This window comes from Pristiophorus japonicus, chromosome 7 (assembly GCF_044704955.1).
Source record: "Pristiophorus japonicus isolate sPriJap1 chromosome 7, sPriJap1.hap1, whole genome shotgun sequence".
NCBI classification, from domain to species: Eukaryota; Metazoa; Chordata; class Chondrichthyes; family Pristiophoridae; genus Pristiophorus; species Pristiophorus japonicus.
In genome coordinates this window covers 6,507,289-6,513,317 of record NC_091983.1, presented here as the reverse complement: position 1 = coordinate 6,513,317, position 6,029 = coordinate 6,507,289, and the positions used below count along the sequence as shown (strand labels likewise).

The 6,029-nt window shown below is 51.5% G+C and overlaps 1 non-coding gene across 1 annotated transcript; it reads left to right on the top strand.

The window, feature by feature from the left end:
- Positions 1 to 5,512: 5,512 nt before the first annotated feature.
- trnam-cau (transfer RNA methionine (anticodon CAU)) lies at positions 5,513 to 5,584 on the top strand. The gene has a single exon. It is a non-coding gene; the product is annotated as a tRNA-Met (tRNA).
- The last annotated feature ends 445 nt before the right edge of the window (positions 5,585 to 6,029 follow it).

The following is a 6,029-nucleotide window of genomic DNA, read 5'->3' as shown; positions in this document are numbered from 1 at the left end:
CAGGAACATAAAAACTGACTGCAAAAGCTTCTATAGATATGTGAAGACAAAAAGATCAGTGAAGACAAACGTAGGTCCCTTGCAGTCAGATTCAGGTGAATTTGTAATGGGGAATAAAGAAATGGCAGACCAATTGAACAAATACTTTGGTTCTGTCTTCACAAAGGAAGACACAAATAACCTTCCGGAAATACTAGGGGACCGAGGGTCTAGTGAGAACGAGGAACTGAAGGATATCCTTATGAGGCAGAAAATTGATGGGATTGAAGGCCGATAAATCCCCGCGGCCTGATAGTCTGCATCCCAGAGTACTTAAGTGGCCCTAGAAATAGTGGATGCGTTGGTGATCATTTTCCAACAGTCTATTGACTCTGGATCAGTTCCAATGGACTGGAGGGTAGCTAATGCAATACCACTTTTTAAAAAAGGAGAGAGCGCGAAAACGGGTAATTGTAGACCGGTTAGCCTGACATCAGTAGTGAGGAAAATGTTGGAATCAGTTATTAAAGATGAAATAACAGTGCATTTGGAAAGCAGTTACAGGATCGGTCCAAGTCAGCATGGATCTATGAAAGGGAAATCATGCTTGACAAATCTTCTGGAATTTTTTGAGGATGTAACTAGTAGAGCGGAGAAGGGAGAACCAGTGGATGTGGTGTATTTGGACTTTCAAAAGGCTTTTGGCAACATCCCACACAAGAGTTGGTGTGCAAAATTAAAGCACATGGTATTGGGGGTAATGTACTGATGTGGATAGAGAACTGGTTGGCAGACAGGAAGCTGAGAGTCGGGATAAACGGGTCCTTTTCAGAATAGCAGGCAGTGACTAGTGGAGTGCTGCAGGGCTCAGTGTTGGGACCCCAGCTATTTACTATATACATTAATGATTTGGATGAAGGAATTGAATGTAATATCTCCAAGTTTGCAGATGACACTAAACTGGGTGGCGGTGTGAGCTGTGAGGAGGACGCTAAGAGGCTGCAGGGTGACTTGGACAGGTTAGGTGAGTGGGCAAATGCATGGCAGATGCAGTATAATTTAGATAAATGTGAGGTTATCCACTTTGGGGGCAAAAACATGAAGGCAGAATATTGTCTGAATGGCGGCAGATTAGGAAAAGAGGCGGTGCAACGAGGCCTGGGAGTCATGGTACATCAGTCATTGAAAGTTGGCATGCAGGTACAGCAGGCAGTGAAGGCGGCAAACGGTATGTTGGGTTTTGAGTATAGGAGCAGGGAGGTCTTACTGCAGTAGTACAGGGCCTTGGTGAGGCCTCACCTGGAATAGTGTGTTCAGTTTTGGTCTCCTAATCTGAGGAAGGACGTTCTTGCTATTGAGGAGGTGCAGCGAAGGCTCACAGACTGATTCCTGGGATGGCAGGACTGACACATGAGGAGAGACTGGATCGACTGGGCCTGTATTCACTGGAGTTTAGAAGAATGAGAGGGGATCTCATAGAAACATAAAAGATTCTGACGGGACTGGAAGGTTAGATACAGGAAGAATGTTCCCAATGTTGGGGAAGTCCAGAACCAGGAGACACAGTCGAAGGATAAGAGGTAAGCCATTTAGAACTCTTCACTCAGAGAGTTGTTAACCTGTGGAATTCTCTACCGCAGTTGATGCCAGTTTGTTGGATATATTCAAGAGGAAGTTAGATGCGGCTCTTACGGCTAAAGGGATCAAGGGTATGGAGAGAAACCAGGAAAGGGGTACTGAGGTGAATGATCAGCCATGATCTTATTGAATGGCTCAAAGGGCCGAATGGCCTACTCCTGCACCTATTTTTTATGTTTCTATGTTTCAAGAGGCAGAAACCCTTGCCACATTTAAAAAGTACTTGGATGTGCACTGGAAGTGCCACAGCTGGAGTACTGTGTACAATTCTGATCACATTACAGGAAAGTTGTGATTGCACTAGAGAGGGTATCGAGGCTATGGACCAAGAGCTGGAAAGTAGGATTAGGCGGGACAGCATTTTGTTGGCTGGCATGGACACGATGGGCCGAAATGGCCTCTTTCAGTGCTGTAAATTTCGATGATTCTATGAATACTTTAGATAAGGAAGTGAAATAGGTCTGTCACACTTTGGTGAAAATTCATTAACAAAACCATGTTGAAATGCACTCAATGTAGATATTGAAAATCAACCTTATGAATACAAGCTGTGCAACTGAATTCCAAATAGTATTGCTTGCTAATGTGGAGGGTGCCCAGTTAATCAATAAGGTCACGTTTTAGTCATCATCATCATCATAGGCAGTCCCTCAGAATCAAGGAAGACTTGCTTCCACTCTAAAAGTGAGTTCTTTGGTGGCTGTACAGTCCCATACGAGAGCTTCAGACTCTGTCACAGGTGGGACAGATAGTCATTGAGGGAAGGGGTGGGTGGGTAGGTGGGACAGATAGTCATTGAGGGAAGGGGTGGGTGGGTGGGACAGATAGTCATTGAGGGAAGGGGTGGGTGGGTGGGACAGATAGTCATTGAGGGAAGGGGTGGGTGGGTGGGACTGGTTTGCCGCACGATCTTTCTGCTACCTGCGCTTGATTTCTGCACGCTCTCGTCTTTGAGACTCGAGGTGCTCAGCGCCCTCCCCGAGATGTTGCACTTTATCAGGGAGGCTTTGAGGGTGTCCCTTGTAGCGTTTCCTCTGCCCACCTTTGGCTCGTTTGCCAAATCCATTCTTATAGTCAGTTTTATGAACATACAAAAATGACAGACAATAGAGGAGTTGGCTCAGTGAGCCTGTCGCACAAATCTACACTGCAATTTTAAGCATCATAACGTGAAACCAAGGCCCCATCTGCTCGCTCAGTGTGGGTGTAAAGGATCCCACGGCACTATTTTGAAGAGTAGGGGTTATCCCGGTGTCCCAACCAATATTTATCTCTCAATCAACATAACAAAAAGGGTTTATCTGGCCATGACCACATGGCTGTGTGTGGGAGCTTGCTGTGCACAAACTGGCTGCCGTGTTTCCCACATTACAACAGTGACTACACTCCTCAAATACTTCATCGGCTGTAAAGCGCTTTGAGCTGGTCCGGCGGTGGTGAAAGGCGCCATATAAATCCAACTTTCTCTTTCACCAATCAAGCCCGACATTGGGAAAGTGTTGACGGAACAATGTGTTGAACCGAGAGCCGGCCGGCCGGCCGCCCGCCTGGGGCAGGCGCGGGCTGAGCGGGGGGCCGAGGCTCAGCACTCTGTCCCCGGGGCCCGGCACGACGCCCGGACAGGCCGCCGCCTCCTCTCTCCCCTCACACACTCACCCTGCCGCCGCGCCGCCCACTCCCGGCCTGAAGCGGCCCACAGCGTCCGGCTCACCGACATCAGCCGCTCCTCAGGCCTCCGCGGCCGCCGGCTCTCCCCACTGGGGGCAGCACTGAGCGCCCTCCTCACGTCACCCCGTCCACAGTGGGGGGGGGGGAGCTGTCAATCACACCCACTCCACACGTGACACCGGGCCGGACCCCGCCCACAGGGGCAGGAGCTGTCAATCACACCCACTCCACACGTGACACCGGGCCGGACCCCGCCCACAGGGGCAGGAGCTGTCAATCACACCCACTCCACACGTGACACCGGGCCGGACCCCGCCCACAGTGGAGGAGCTGTCAATCACACCCACTCCACACGTGACACCGGGCCGGACCCCGCCCACAGGGGCAGGAGCTGTCAATCACACCCACTCCACACGTGACACCGGGCCGGACCCCGCCCACAGTGGAGGAGCTGTCAATCACACCCATTCCACACGTGACACCGGGCCAGACCCCGACCACAGTGGAGGAGCTGTCAATCACACCCACTCCACACGTGACAGCGGGCCGGACCCCGCCCACAGTGGAGGAGCTGTCAATCACACCCACTCCACACTTGACACCGGGCCGGACCCCGCCCACAGTGGAGGAGCTGTCAATCACACCCACTCCACACGTGACAGCGGGCCCGACTTCGCCCACAAGCGCGGAGCTATCAATCACAACAATCCCCCACGTGACCCGGCGGCCTGACCCCGCCCACAGGGGAGGACCTGTCAATCACAGCCACTCCGCACGTAACACCGGGCCCGACCCCGCCCACAGGGGAGGAGCTGTCAACCACAGCAATCCACCACGTGACCCCCGCGGCCCGCCCCCGACACTGGAGCAGATGTCAATCACATACAACCGCACGCAGCCCTGTCCCGGCACAAGGAGTTGCGATTCACAAGCTGAGATATGAGCAGCAGAGTGGTGCAGCGGAAGCGTGCTGGGCCCATAACCCAGAGGTCGATGGATCGAAACCATCCTCTGCTAAAGGCAACTTTTAATGTCGGGGCGGCCAACACGTGCACTGCAACTAATCCCAGCCTTGACAAGGATACATCTCTAAAATCATTCTCTTTCAATTAATTGAAGGAGCTTAAGCTTGATATTACTTTTTCCTCTTCTTTTAGTAAATAAGTTTGCTGAGCTGCGAGCAAATCGGAATATGATGCTGTGGCAATAACTGGGACCTGGATCAAAGGGCAGGCCTGGGCCGTAAATATAGCTGGATATCGGGTGCACATGAAAGGTAGCAGTTGGGGTGGCAGTATTGGTTAAGGACAATGTTAGTGTTGACGAGAGAGGATGTCCTGTAAATATTGCTGGATATAGTGTGTTCAGCTTTCGGCCGCCGGAGGAAGACAGTGTTCCAAGATCAGGCCTTCAAATCTGGCACCAAGCTCATGGTGTACAGGGCTGTAGTGATATCCGGCCTCCTGGGTGGCTCAGAGACATGGACCATACACAGCAATCACCTCAAATCGCTGGAGAAATACCACCAACCATGTGCCCGCAACATCCTGCAAATCCCCTGGGAGGATAGACGCATCAACGTCAGTGCTCTCGATCAAGCCAACATCCCCAGCATCGAAGCACTGACCACACTCGACCAGCTCCATTGGGCGGGCCACATTGTCCGCATGCCCGACACAAGACTCCCAAAACAAGCGCTCTACTCGGAATCCGACACGGCAAGTGAGCCGCAGGTAGGCAGTGGGAACGTTTCAAGGACACCCTCAAAGCCTCCTTGATAAAGTGCAACATCCCCACCGACACCTGGGAATCCCTGGCCAAAGACCGTCCTAAGTTGAGGAAGAGCGTCCGGGAGGGCGCTGAGCACCTCGAGGCTCGGCGCCGAGAACATGCAGAAAACAAGCGCAGGCAGCGGAAGGAGCGTGCGGCAAACCAGACTCCCCACCCACCCTTTCCTTTAACCACTGTCTGCCCCAGCTGTGACAGAGACTGTAATTCCTGTATTGGGCTGAACAGCCACCTGAGAACTCACTTTTAGAGTGGAAGCAAGTCTTCCTCGATGTCGAGGGACTGCCTCTGGTGATGACTGGAGCAGTGGTTAATCACGGTCATCCACCACGTGACCCCGCGGCCCAATCCGCTCACTAGAGCAGCTGTCAATCACACGCAACCGCAGCCAGCCATGTCCCAGCACAAGGAGGTGCAATTCATCAGTTCCAAACCCAGCAGCAGAGTGGCGCAGCGGAAGCGTGCTGGGCCCATAACCCAGAGGTCGATGGATCGAAACCATCCTCTGCTAATGTTATTTTTAATGTCGGGGCGGCCAACATTTCCACTGCAACTAATCCCAGCCTTGTCAAGAATTCACGTTTAAAACCATTCTCTTTCAATTAATTTAAGAAGCTTTGGCTGATAGAGCACACTCATAAAATATGAGCTTGATATTAAAAGTCTTCTTTTACTAAATAAGTTTGCTGATCTGCAAGCAAATCGGAATAAGATGCTGTGGCAATAACTGGGATCTGGCTCAAAGGGCAGGCGTGGGCCGTAAATATAGCTGGATATCGGGTGCACATGAATGGTAGCAGTTGGGGTGGCAGTATTGGTTAAGGACAATGTTAGTGTTGACGAGAGAGGATGTCCTGTAAATATTGCTGGATACAGGCTGTTGGGCCTTCGGCCGCCGGAGGAAGACAGTGTTCCAAGATCAGGCTTTCAAATCTGGCACCAAGCTCATGGTATAC